The sequence below is a fragment of the Nelumbo nucifera genome, chromosome 2 (assembly GCF_055504915.1).
Source record: "Nelumbo nucifera cultivar China Antique chromosome 2, China Antique-T2T, whole genome shotgun sequence".
Classification (NCBI taxonomy): domain Eukaryota; kingdom Viridiplantae; phylum Streptophyta; class Magnoliopsida; order Proteales; family Nelumbonaceae; genus Nelumbo; species Nelumbo nucifera.
The window spans coordinates 37,700,015-37,715,613 of record NC_142650.1 but is presented as its reverse complement, the minus strand read 5'-3'; the positions used below and the strand labels follow the sequence as shown (position 1 = coordinate 37,715,613).

Genomic DNA, 15,599 nt, shown 5'->3' with positions numbered 1-15,599 from the left:
CATGAACATAATTTGAGTTGCCTTAGTTAATAGAAAGAGTAATATGTCGTTTCCAACCTAACCATAGTCCTCCTGATTGACCCTCAGATGCCACATAAAAGTATTTATAATCATATAGAGTGCTTAAGATTTTGTAAGAGTTACTTTCATTACATCTAGTTTCACTCAAAAAGAATAAATCTGGTTTAGCTCTGCGGAGGAAATATTTAAAATAACGAACTGGCGATCTCCGGATCTGTTACTCACAAAATGTTTTCACATCTATACCTAGTGAACACCACGATATTTCTAATGTGTAACTCTAATGTCCTATGGGTAGAGATGTGAAAATAACTTGTGGGTAGTAGATTCAAGTCCAATGAGGAAAGGGGAGCAAGAGAGTTAGGATTCAGTCGTCAAAAAATCATTCTTACACTGTCTTCACAGTCTTTTACACCCGTTCATTAGAAATATCTCTGTAGTTATATGTTTATTTTCATGGGGGAGATATTTTCAACGTATGATTGCAAGGGACTGTGCCCACGGTGTGAATACGGTCTTGTGATGACCAAATCCGAGTAGGGAGCAAGTGGGGGAGGCAACAGGATCTGTTGCTCAGACAGGGGTGTGTGACGCCTCACATGCACATCCACCATGCATTGGGAATATCTCCCCCGAATAATAATTTATAAATAGGGGAGATGTTCCTAAATGCATGGTAGGATATGCGTATGAGGCGCGTGAGGCGCCCTGTGTAAGGAGTAGATCCTGAGAACGTACAACGTGCCTTTTGCTTTTATATATTTGATTCAAAACTAGTAGTATTAAAGCAAGCTGATTTGAATTTTAATTTATGTATAATAATCCCATATGTTTGGTTAATAAAAATAAGATCATATCAATATGGGTAAGTAAGTCTTCTCCAACCTCTTAATAGTTAATACATAACAATAAATCAAAGCTCAAGAATGAAATTTAACTACAGACTCTATACACGTATGCATACTATATATACTGGGGCCACCAGTGAATGAATGGATTGCTACAATGAAGAAAGCCGATCTGCAAAAGAAAACAGAGACCCACTAACACTAAGATCCATCTTTGCTCACCAGATGCTCGCTGTCTACCTCTGTCTGTCAATTACCTCAATTTTCAGTAGGATCAAGAAGGGTGGCTTGCACCAATCACCACTTTCACTCCCACCATCAAAGGCACCCACAGAGGCTATTAGAAGGGCTTCTGGCCTATAACATTGCCATGCGGATCATAATTACAAGTGATGAATGTGTCTCCACTCGCACAAGTCACCCTAGCACAACCAACATACAAGCTCTGCCTCCAGATGATCTGTGTGTAGTGCAAACAGTCCTGGTGCTGAACACATGTATTCATCTTGTAGTCGTAGTATTGTTTCTCAGCGGCCCATTCATCAACAGCATCAGCAGGTTTCCAATCCTTCCCACTGCCCCAGAAGATGTTCTCCCCGTAGTTGGTGTTGGAATGGATGAGAGCACAGTCTCCCTTCCTCTGGTTCGCCCACCAGCTAGCATAGCTAGCAAGCTTCTCACTCCATTGCAGAGGCGGGAGTCCCAGCTTGGTACGTTCCCTGTTATGGGGCATCAGAAACTGCTGAACTACGTCTGCTGGAGTGCTTATCAATGCACGCCGAGACGACCGAGCTGTCATTGAGGCCTCGAGGGTCGTCGAATCCGCTGATGCCAGTGCTGCAAGGGAGAAGGAAAGCACAAGGAAGGTTCCTAAGAGCCTGCTGCATGACTGTAACTGTTTGATCTCCATGGATGTTTGAGCTTGACTAATTAATCTTGTAGATCGATCGAGAGAATAAGATTATATGCTAGCGCTGTGGGAATAGATGGAGTTGCGTTGTGATGTTTATAAACTGATCAGTTATGTAGAAGAGTTAATGTGTTTGTTTATTAAAATTGGAATCGTTTCACATGATCAGCTCAGGAGTCGAGGTGGATGACAGATTAAAGAATAAGAGAAAGGGTCGGTTTGACTCAACTTCCAAAACGACTCCCAATCATTTGCCCAACTGATGAATGAGATGATTTGCATAAATTTATTAGAAAATAATGCAAGTTAGAGAGAATCTTGACTTCATTTATGGGGATTGATCAAATAACCGTGAGCTTTTAATTGCATACTCCACGTAGTGCAACTTTGGGTGTTGATCGGGTAATGGGTAGGGATGAAAGTCGGGCGGGTTGGGCCTGGTTCATGGTCAATTCAGGCCCAACCCTAAAATTAAGGTTTAATGCCGGAGCTTGAGGTTAAATTCAGTCTTTCTAATCTGAGCCCAATTCACATTGTATATGTATGTATGTATCTATGTATATATGTTTATAATCGAATTAGGTTTGGACTGTGAGGATTAGACCCGAACCCAGCTCGGAAAAGAAAATCTCAAATTCTTGGGTCTAAGCCCAGTCCAAAGACCAAAAATCCAAGCCCATTTAAATTCCAGGCTGAATCGATTTGGTCAGAAAAGATCAAACCAAAACTTGAACTGGGTTGAGAACTTTGAGGCAGTGCAGCTCAATCTGGACGTCCTTCGATAGACCAATGGAATTAAAATCGAATCAGGTCCATGGACTTAAAGTTCAGGTGAAGCTGGCCTCAGTAGCATAAAGTGGAACCCCATCAAGATTGAAGTAAATAAGGATTTAGAATCCAAGGTTACAAACATGAAATGGTTGCAGAGTTGCAGTTAGCTTCCGAATTTAGCGTTATCAAACACATGGCCATATACTCACATACACTGATATTTTATAGCAAGTAAATCACATGCTCCCATGTTAGAATCACCACCCACTTGTAATTCATTCATCACAAACTCTAAAGTTTTGGTACAATAAACTCATTATAATGTTAATTAATTATAATTATTTAACTAATATATGTTTTTTTTTTTTTAATTTCTGGTATCTTCACCTTAGGGAGTTTGTTGTTGCCAACTTGAATCTAATTAATGATGACGGAAGCAAATGAAAACGCCATATATTTTAAAGATCAAAACATGGAATTTAGAAACCTACCCAAAAAAAAGCTTGGCATTTAGAAGGATTTGGGGTCCAAAAGCAAGCTATGATCTAGATTGTAGATGGTTGGCTACCAAGGCATATTTTGGATTTTTTTTTCTTCACATGGGAAGTGATTCAGACTTTCAGAGGGAACTAGCTTACACGTGAAGGAGTTGTCATCCTTTGGCCATTGAATCTAAAGAAACTCATGACCCAATACACAGTACACTGCAGGCAAAATGTGGGTATCAAGGGGCTGAAGAAAGCATTCACGATTCATCCCATTTTATGGGTCTTATTAAGATTAGAGTCAGAAGATTGACAGCATGGAAAGCAACTAAACAGAAAGCAAGTTATTTAACGTTTAATGACTAAGTTAGCATTCTATATTGTGAATTGCTTCTGAATTGGAACATCTGTTACTCTATTTCTACATTGAAAAGTTCTCCAATTATAGATTTTCTTGTTATGTTTATACTTATTTTCAGTGATTTCTTTTTGGATCGTTATATAGTAGCTAGGGCCAAATACATGCAGAAAGTAGTAGGCTCCACATTCTCGAATCATGCTTAAAATATCAAAGGTTCCAAGTAAAAAAAAAATCAGACATTAAAATGTAGTCATATAGTGGCTTAACTATTAAGTGGATGTTGAAAAACTTTTGAATTGGCTGAACTGAATTCTTACCTTCGAGTGAATAAGTTAATTAGAGGAAAAACACTGGATAATGCTGCAAATGGATTGGGAAAGAATTGGATATACCTAGATCCAAATTTGATAATATTCAGATTTGAATCAAATCCTATCCATCAGATTTAGATTTGATTTGGATAAAATTCAGATTGATATTGAATATACCATAAATAAGTCAAACTAAGCAAATTGGCTTAAACTTATGAATTTAGTAAACATAAAAATGACTTAAACTAAGACAGTTGGCCGCAGAAAAACCGCCACCTTTGCCCATATATCATAGCTTCCAGAACATCTCTACCCATTTAACTTAACTAGCACCTCTTTATTATGAAAATGACGCCTTAAGACTAATTCAAATATGAATGGATTGATAAATAAGACTACAAATGGTATCCATTTGTTCGATTTTGAATTTAAATTCAACCCCATAAGGGTTATTCAAATTCGATTGATGCACCTTCAAAACTCTACTTTCCCCTTATCTTATTCTTAAACTTTCTCTCTCTCTCTCAATCAATCAACTAAATCATCACCTCACCTAAAAGTTCTCCTAAACTATCTCCCTCACCTAAAACTTCATCCTAAAACATCTCCTAACCTATTTCAAAATAAACAATTAATTCCCTAATTCTAACGTTTTTTTTCCAATCCTCTATCTCTCTTTCTTCATCTAAAATACAAATAAGATGAGTAAAAAATATCTAAGAGATTAATAAGAATGAAAAAAATAATACAATAGGACAAATGATAAAAATAATAATATTTCATAATTAGAAAATTATTACAATTACACATAATATTTTTTCATATCATCAATAAAAATTTAATAATTAATTATAATTATTGTATATTATACTATAATAAAATTTAATTTTAATTTTAAAATGTTTAACATGATAGAAAATTCAAAATAAATTACTATTTTTGAAGTTTAACAATAATAATTGTTAAAATTAATTATATTAATATTATACTTAATTTATAATAACAAATTATAATAATATTTAAAATTTTAGATATATAGTAATAAACTTAGCATAATATCATAACTTAAAGTGTGCACCAATAACAATTTACTAAATAAATTAAAATTTAATAAAAGTAAACATTTTTAATTTAAACTCTATTTAAATTTAATTTTAAAATAATAAAATAAATAAATACAATAAGCCAAGTTCAATATGAGTTTACCTTCACCCTACCCAAGCTCTGCATTTTGCCACATCATCTAACTATTAGCCCTTGGTTATGTCACCCTACCTCCCATTTGAACACTGTAACAAAGTTGGAAACTTCTCAAACATTAAATGTAAAGATAATTAAAATAATTATAATATCAATTAATTTTGATATTTAGTAATTAATTATTCATAAAATACATAAACAATTGAAAATTAATTTATTCATGTCAATAATTATTGAGTAATCAAATTTTGATATTTAAGTATTAATTTATTATTATATATTAGTAATATTTGAAATTAATAATTATTACATGAAAATTATAGTAATGTTTTCATCAATCCATTATTGTCTAGTCCGCTTAGGATACATGGCTTTCACCCAAGCGACTCGGGTTCAAATCCTGGCAATGGAATAAGATTTTTTATTTTATTTACAACTTAAATTGGGTAGGTTCCCATATCTTAAAATATTTTATTATTTAATTACCATTACAATTTATTTTTCTATTGAAAACATTACGATTCAGATTCAACAAAAAAAAAAAGTTTAGTATTTAAGGGTAATTTGAGTTTAGAATTAACTATATGAATATTATACTTAATCTATAACAACAAATTGTAACAAGATTAACAATTTTAAATAGTAATAAACTGAGCATAATATCATAACTTAAATTACACATCAATAACAATTTACTAAATAAATTAAAATTTAATAAAAGTAAAGTAATTAATTTAAACTCTATTTAAATTTAATTTTAAAATAATAAAAAATAAATACAACAAGCCAAGTTCAATATGGGTTTACTTCCACCCTACCCAAGCTCCGCATTTTGCCACATCATCCAACTATTAGACTCTAGCCATGTCACCGTGTCTCCCACTTCAACACCGTAACAAAGTTGGAAACTTCTCAAACATTAAATGTATAAGATAATTAAAATAATTAAAATATTAAATTATTTTGATATTTTAGTAATTAGTTATTCATAAAATACATAAATGTTTGAAAATTAATTTATTCATATCAATAATTATTGAATAATTATATTTAAATATTTAAATATTAATTTATTATTATATAAAATTAACTATATATTAGTAATATCTAAGATAGATAATTATTCAATGAAATTTTCATTAGTGTCTTCATCAATCCATTGTCATCTAATCCAGTTAGGATACTTGGCTTTTACCCATGCGACCTGAATTTAAATCCCGATAATGGAATAAGTTCTTTTATTTATGACTTAAATTGAGTAGATTCTCATATCTTTTAAAATATTTCATTATTTAATTATCATTAATTTTTTTGTGGTATTGAAACCATTACTATAGAGTATTCACCAAAAACATTGTTTAATATTTAATTATTTTTCTTAACAGAGCAATAAGTTATACAATTCAAATAAAATAATTGCTTTCATTGAGATTTTAACTCAAGACCTCCCGCTTACTAAACGGGTGCTCTAACCAACTGAACTATGAAAGCAAATACAAAAATTAATATATGCAAATAAAGAAAAAAAATTAGGATAAGCATATCACTCCATCCATTATTAGTGACTAGCTTACTAGTTGTAGGCCTGTAGCATGTGGGTCATATATAAAATATTTTATTACTTAATTGTATTACTATTTTTTTGGTATTGAAACCATTATGATGAAATATTCACAAAAATAAATAGCAGTTCTTTAAAAACTGACCTGGAGGCCGAATTGTTTTGCCTCTGGATTGCGAGTCACTAGTTCGACCGGCTGGGTCAAACGGTTCACATATGTATTTATGTGTATAAATATATATATTTTATCAATAAATAATGTATATATATGCTTTAGATGTGATGTATGTATTTTTATATTTAATTTATATTTTTTTAACTTAGTTTTTAATTTTTTTTATTTATCAAAATATTAAAAAATGCAATTTGAGGCCAAAAAAGAGGTTTTTTGCGAAAATAGTGAGGCAAGGCTACTATGGCCCCTTAGGACACATAGATCTCGAAAAGTTAAACAAAAAAAAAAATCACCCCAATCGGACATCGGAGTGCAATGTTATAGCCTTCGAAATTTTGCATACATTGAGTGTGCAACTTGCAACCCAGTGACCGGGTCGACAGGGTTAATGGTTGAATCGGCTAGGTCGAGCAATTTTTGACCAAGTCAACAGTTTTTGACCGTTTGATGGGTCTTGATTGAACCAGACCCAAAATCTTAACCGGGTGATGGTTTGAACGATTTGATTGGCCGGGTCAACGATGGGTTGAAAACACCAATAAATAGTTTAGTTTTTAGGGATAATTTATAATGTGATTGTACAATTCGGGTTGATGTCAAAGGGGGAAAGATTCCCAATTCACAGGATTGGGATAAATACATTTTGGCAAATAAATTTATGAATTTTGAGGGGAAATAGACTATAAAAATGCCTACTATTAAATTATTTTCTTGACCAATCAATAAATTAAACAATTCAGCAAAAACCACATATAAAACAATTGTTTTCATTGAGATTCGAATCCAAAACCTTCCACTTACTAAACGGATGCTCTAACTAATTGAACCATGAAAGCAACTACAAAAATCAATATATGCAAATAAAGGAAAATATTTAAGGAAAAAGAATCACTCCATCTATGCATTCGGTGTGATTTGCGCATGGTTGACTGGTTGTAATAAGTTTATAACCTATTAGGAGTGAGCAAAAAAAAAAAAAAACCGAAAAATTGAACTGATCGAAAAAATCAACTGAAACCGAATCAAAAAATCGGTTAATTGAATCAGTCGATTCAGTTTCGGTTAACTAGTATAAAAAACCAACAGTTAATCGAACCGACTGGTATACATATATTTCTATATATTTTATATATATTTATGTATATTATATATATTTTATATATTATAAATTAATAAATATGCATTATATATAAATATATATTTATAATATATTATATATTATTTAAAATATAATATTTTATATATATTTATATCATTTTATAATATATTATAAAAATTAGAAAACCAAAAAACCGATGAACCGAACTGGTCAATCAGTTAACCGACTAACTTCGGTTCAGTTCCAAGAATGCCCCTCAGTTAACTGAATTGTGAGCACCCCTATAACTTATGGGTATATATATAAACTAAAGTAGAGATTGCGGTCCTCTCCTTGCTCCATTACCTAAATCGAATAATTCTAGAGGGGTGCAAACTTCCCTCTAGAAGCCCATAAAGTTGCCACATGGCAAGACAATCTCCTTTAATTTATTAGAGCCCCAGTTCCCACCTATTTACACTCGCATTTCTAAATTATTTCCAACTCCCCTTTTTTCTCTCCTCCACATTCCCATAAAAAAGCATTACTTTTATAAATTTATCTAATCCTTGTGCACTGTGCAGAAGAGAGCAAAACCGACTTTTTATACTCCCTTGTACTCCACTGTTACTTCTACTCTTCATGGTGCTGCTATTCTTCTCCGCTTCCTTTCTGACTGGGATCGATTCGTTAACCTCTCTACTGCTGATCATCCCTTTGTCACACAAGATTGTGTGTGCTTTTGAAGGAATTTCTGATTACTGATTGATTTTGATCTATGGGAAGATTAATGTTTATTTATTTTATTGAGTTTAAAATCATTTATCTGGTCTGGGTTTTGTAGATCTTTTATACATATTTTACTGCCAAAGGATCTCAATTTTCCAAATCATACTAATCACATTGGGTGGAGAGAGTAAGCTAGTCAAGCATCTGAAAGCTTTATCTTATGTTTCTGGTGTAGTTCCGGTAATGGAACTATTGAAATACCACCCACCGACCATGCACATCCAAAATGGTCGATTTTACAAGAACTATTGTTTCTGGTGTAGTTACGGTGATGGAAGACTTTTCTGTCGTCCAAAACGACCGGCGAATACAATTTGACTTGAATAATCTCTGCCAGGCGTCAAACACTGAAACAGGGGAGCCTGTTCCCCTCCAATGAAAATCCAAAATTGACGAAATCTATTTGTTCACCGGCGTGAATACTATCTTCCAGTGTTATTCCAGCTTGAATTCGATTTGGAGGAATGAAAAAATGTGGATGTTGGCCCCCTTGTTTGCGCTACTGTGGTCGCTGCGTCGAGCGACCACTGTAGCTGTATGCGGGCGAAAAAGATAAGACTTTCGGGTCGGGTCATGCATATCCTCCAACCCAGACCCAATGGGTCGGGGAACATTGGGTCTGTTAATTAATTATTTACTCTGACAATAACTATTAAATTATTTTTATATCATTTCATTACAATAATTGTTAATTATTTTTATATTGTTTTTTGGGAAATAAATTAATTAATAAATTTTGTAACTTTACAATAACTAATTTTCTTCTTGACAATAAATGTGAATTATTTATAATGTCAAAAATTATTCCACATAATTATCAAAAGATACTGAAATTTATCAATTATTTTTGAAAATTATAGTTAATAATTACCAATGATTATTCGGAAATAATTATTCAATAACTAATAAGAATAACAATAATATCCAATATAAATAAAGTTATTAATTATAAAAATAATTACAGTTAATAATATAGATTAACTAAAATTATTAATTACCAAAAGTTAACTATATTGAAATCACCAAATTTAAAAAAATATTCCACATAATTATAAAAATTATTGGAAACTATCAATAACTATTCAAAATTATAATTAATAATTACCAATGATTATTCATAAATAATTATTCAATAATTATCAAACAATAATTATTCAATATAAATACAGTTATTAATTATCAAAAATAATTATAGTTAATAATATAGATTATCTGAAGTTATTAAATTTACCAAAAATTAACGATAATTCTCAAAAAATTTGAAATTACCAAATGTCAAAAATTATTCCACATAATTATTAAAAACTATTGAAATTAATCAATAATTATTGAAAATTATAATTACTAATTATCAATGATTATTCAGAATTAGTTGTTCAATAACGACCAAAAATAACAATAATTATTCAATATAAATATAGTTATTAATTATAAAAATTAATAATATAGATTATCTAAAATTATTAAATTTACCAAAATTAACGAATAATTATCAAAAAAATATTGGAATTACTAAATGTCAAAAATTATTCCACCTAATTATCAAAAAAATACTGAAATTAATCAATAATTATTGAAAATTACAGTTAATAATTACCAATGATTGTTCAGAATTAACTATTCAATAATTGCCAAAAATAAAAATAATTATGAAAAACATTCAATAACTACAAAAATCCAAGTTCATAAAATTAATTTTTGGGATATTTACTAAATTAGAATAAATTATTCAAATACTTTTTCAGAAATTAAATGAACTCATTTTTTAGAAAGTTCAAAAATATATTCATGATTTAATGGAATTATTTATATTAAATTTTAAGTTATCAAATTAGAATAAATTGTTAAATTATTAAATTATTTATTTTTATCAATTATTTGCTCTCTAATAATTTCCACTATCTCAAATTATATTTATATTATAAAATTTTAATTTCTTTGAGGAAATTATTACTTTCCCATGACAAATCCCGTGCATCGCACGGGTCCCCACTAGTATATACTAAAGTAGAATGATGCCACATCATAGCCTGAGCTTTCTCCATTACCCCAAGCAGCCCTCACATTTTAGCCTTCCTTGCTCCCTCATGAAGCGACCTCGTCACTCCCTTCTCCCTCTCTCATTTTGATGACTCCGGATCTCCTACCCACGAGAATCCTATCCATGCCTACCCACAATACACCACCCCCCGTGAAATGGGAACATCTCCCCCTGCATAATGCTATGCAGAGGATGAGATGTTCTCCATGTGTGGCTACGATAAACGTGAGCAGGAGATCCGAGCTCCATTTTGACATCTCAGCATGCCTAGCCCATCCTTCTTTCCTCTATGTTTATCCCTTTGGATATCCTTTCCTAAAAATATTCCTAAAATCTGTCTACCAAAATTTAATCTAATACAGCCAAGTGGCACCACTATCCCCAACTTTTTCCTAAATTATCTATAATTCCTATTTTTCTCTTAAGTTATATATAATTACTAATTATCTCCTAAATTATATTTAATTCCTATTTATCCTATCCCCCAACTTTTCATCTATGTCTATCAGAAGAAAGTTCGAATTAAAAACTTTAAGAATTATTTAAATATTATAATGAAATTATGTAATAACTTTAAACTATTTATTATAAACACACAAAATTATCATATATTTTATACTTCTATTATTAATTTTATACTTTTATTAACAATTTTATACTTTATGAAATTCATAAAGAAATTATGTACTAACAATAATATTACCAATTATTCAATTTCAATAGTAAAATTAAAAATATTATTTAAAATTTTTAATAACTAAATATTATAAATAAAAAATATTAAAAATAGATAAACATTATATAACAAAATATTTAATATTATGTAATCATTTTAAAATGAATAAAAAAAAATTAAATATTTTACATTTTACTTATATAATTAAATAACTAAATATTTTAAATATTTAAAATAACGAAATTATGTAATGCACTTAAAAATTTTATTAAAAGTAGAAAATTGTTATAATAGATTTCACAATAATTAAATTAACAATAATTTTAATAATGAAATTATCTAATAATAGTATAACTTATAATTTTATGGATTATCAAATTCAATAAATAAGTAATATTAAAATAACTAAATAATGATATTATTTAAATAGATAAATAATGTTATAAATAACTAATTTTAAATATTAAAAAAAGTTAATAACTAAATCATATCTTAAATATTATTTAAAAACAAATAAAATATATTAATAAAGAAATTATCTAATAACCTTAAAAATTTTATCAAAAACACATAAATAATTATAATAGATTTAATAATATTTGGTAATAAGATTATAAAATATAAATAATTTAATTTTTTAAATATTATTGAAATAATGAAAAATAGATTAAATAATTTAGAGGTATTGAAGCTTTCAAATAACAATAATAGGTAATAACTTTCAAAATGTTTTAAATAGATATTAAAAAATATAATAATTGCAATTATTAATGTAATAATAATAAAAACACTATTTCACTTATATGAATTAATAATTCTAGAAAAATAAATTTCAGAAAATTGATATTTATTAATAATTTTAAAATGTTAATCTATTTTTATTATATATGAAAAATTTTCAATAATTATTGGAGATTAAACAATTGTTATTTATTAGAGATTAAATTATGAGTTTAGTTAAAATTAGGCGTGTTCATGGGTTGGTTCAGTTCAATTGTAGGTTGTTTGGCCAATCAAATTGACCTGGTTGGGTTGTGTAGTTGGATACCCAAAACCATCCAACCATTAGTGAAAACCAACCAAGTTGGGTTATATTGGTTTGGGTCAATTTTCGATTTGATTAGTTGGTTCAATACATTTAAACTTAAAAAATAAAATTTAAATTACGACGGAATTATTAAAAATTTAAATTTACAATATAAAATATTTTAGACTAAGGAAATAAGGAAATAATGTAGGCTTAACCATTTCTAACTCAACCTTCGTTATTTATTTTTAATCTAATCTGAATATCTAACTCTTTTTCTTGGTATGTATCCATCAAACCATTGCCTTTCTCTAGAATGCACAAGGGAAGAACCAGATATGAAATTTTTTGCCATGTATTTATCTTCGCCCTTTTCTATTTTTTTGGATGTCAAAACAGCCAAACAGGGGCTCCGCCCTTATCTTATGCCCTTCTCTCCCATATGTCTATTTTAAACAACTCTTTTAATGCAAGTAACTTTGGTTTTACATGTTACCTTTGGAAATTGATTCCAAATAAACTCCTCTAAAAGCACTCCCATCAAACATTCGCTGCCCAGTTTTCTTAGGTAAATCTCTTTGCTATATGTTCTTTTAAGGCTTAATTTGGAAAGAATACAAACACAAATATGTACTTGTATTTTTTATTATTTTGAATATATTTGTATTTGTATTATTTCCAAACTGAGCATAAAGAACAAACACTAGATCAATGTATTATTTATCTACAATCAAGAAGAGAAACAAAGTGTATATGTATGCCCACAATATATATTAAAGAATAATCAATCTCCTCCATCTGTCTACAATAAGTATGTCATTTATTGCTTCAAGAGAGAGAGAGAAGCAGACGATGTGCTGGAAATTCAAATTATCAATTAATAAAATTAATCAACTTTCTGATTTTTCTGTGGCCCTATTAGTATATATTTAAAATTTAAATTGTGTCTATTAATATATATGATTTAAATGTAGTATTTTTAATAGGTTGTCATAATTTCAAGTTCCATACAAGTTATTTTTAATTCATTTTGTTAATGAAATATAATATTAAAGTCAATTTTATTGACAATGTATAGTGTATTGGTCATTTTTAATACTATTCAATATCCTATTATAATCTGAATTCGATTTGAATGGGCATAAATCCGATGGATATGATCCGATTGAATTCACATATACATTAATCAAATTTGAATTTACCTATATCGATTCCATTGGATCCATTTGCAGCCTAACTGATAAGCCAACTATATTAAAAGATACAAATTTGAACATGAGTTCATGTTGACATGTGGGCTCCATGTGGGTCAGCTAGTGTATAATACACATGGGCCCATGTGTATGGAACAGTAACATGTTCATTGTCTCACTGATGATTGATTACGTAGCTGTGACTTCTAACATCAAAAAAACTTTAACTGTTCTTTTTTTTTTTCTTTTTTATAAGACATGTTTGACAATAGACAGCCTTTGCTATCCGCCGGGCGTGCCATATGAGACGTTAGTCCATAGGAACTCATCCAACAGTAACGTTGTTGGAGGCATGGCTATGTGATTAATGTGTAACATGATGCAATGAAATGATTGATTAATTTATTAATCATTTTACTATTTTATTAGTTTATTAATTTTTATTTTTATCTAAACAATTTGTTAAATGTTTTATTATTTTTATATTTATTTATTTATATGACATATGTTAATGTTTTCTTAATTATTTAAGTATTTCACTTCATTTATTTAATTATCTCATTAATTAAATAAACTTCTATTAATGCTAAAAGGGAGTTATGTGATCTCCATGTGTCATGTGATCAATTGATTGTTTTTAGGGCCATTTATTGAAACGCTCCTGTATCACGCATTGATTAGATACTAAAAACTACCTATAGTTTGTGTTTCACTAAAAGGCCCCCTAAAATTTGCAATTAATTTACTTAAACGACTTTTTCTTAGAAGGAAGTAGAAAATGACAATTCTAAATTTAACATCTATTTATTAGGGGTGTCAACGGTATTCGAAAATTCGATTTTAAATTTGATATTCAATATAATCGAATCAAATTTAAATATGACTTTATTAGATTCGATAAATATTCAAATTCGATTGATTATTTAATTCTTATATATAATATAAAATATTTTATATAATATATATAATAATTAAGTTATATAAATAATTTATATATTTTATATCAATAATATATTTATTTTATATATTTATTAATTATCTAAAATAATTAATTAATCGAATTCGAATTGAATTGAAAATTTGAATACTTAATCGGATTCGAATTTGGATATTAATTTTTAATATTCGTTGGATATCGAATTGAATTTGGATATTGCTTGATCCGATTTGAATTCGATCCGTTTACACCCCTACTATTCATCCATTCATCATCATCATCATCATCCATGCCTCTAAACTATATGAGATTAGCTACACAAGTTATGTTTCCGTTTTTATTTAAAGTTATATCCACTATTAAATTATTATTGCTTAAATAATTTTTTACTACGTCTAATCATGGCCTTTGTGGTGTAATCCTAGCCCTTCTAGTTCCAACTTGTTACGAATCACTTCTAATTAGTGTTGTAGATGGTTTTGTTTACCCCAAGCAGCCAAGCCATCTTAGCGTACTTTCTCTCATTTTATCACCTATTGGGGCTAGTCCTAAGTTCATATGGGTGAATTCATGATCCTATCATTTCTAGTTTTTTCATTTATCCATCTTAGTATTCACATTTCTGCCATACTCATTTTCTGGACATATTGTTTCTTGACTGCCCAACACTTAACATAACCAACCTTATAATAACTTTATAAAATTTTCTTTCTAGTATAAGTAGTATTTGCGCTACACCAGGGAGCTCCACCATCCCCTGAGTTACAGGCCGCCTTGGAGCAGGTCAAATGACGAGTCCACCCAGGTAGCTCACCACTAGGGAGCTCATCACCAAGTAGCTCACCACCAGGGAGCTCGCCACTAGGGAGCTTGCCACCAGGGAGCTCGTCACCAGGTAGCTCACCGCCAGGGAGCTCGTCACCAGGTAGCTCACCGCTAGGGAGCTTGTCACCAAGTAGGTCACTGCCAGGGAGCTCGTCACCAGATAGCTCACCACTAGGGAACTCGTCACCAAGTAGCTCACCACCAGGGAGCTCGTCACCAAGTAGCTCACCACCAAGGAGCTCCACCATCCTCTCTTGGGAGCAGGTCAAATGGCAAGGCACTTAGCCCAAAAAGAAATGATACATCACAAAAAATTGGTACGTGACCAGAAATGGTTACTTCAAAATCCATTAACAAAAGATGCGTAATCAAAGCATGATATGCTAGTAG

General features: G+C 30.0%; 1 non-coding gene and 1 pseudogene across 1 annotated transcript; both read right to left on the bottom strand.

Moving 5' to 3' along the window:
* Positions 1–867: 867 nt before the first annotated feature.
* On the bottom strand, positions 868–1,885 carry LOC104599358 (pathogenesis-related protein 1 pseudogene; annotated as a pseudogene).
* A 4,439-nt stretch (positions 1,886–6,324) lies between these two features.
* On the bottom strand, positions 6,325–6,398 carry TRNAT-AGU (transfer RNA threonine (anticodon AGU)). Its single transcript has one exon. It is a non-coding gene; the product is annotated as a tRNA-Thr (tRNA).
* Between the last annotated feature and the right edge of the window lie 9,201 nt (positions 6,399–15,599).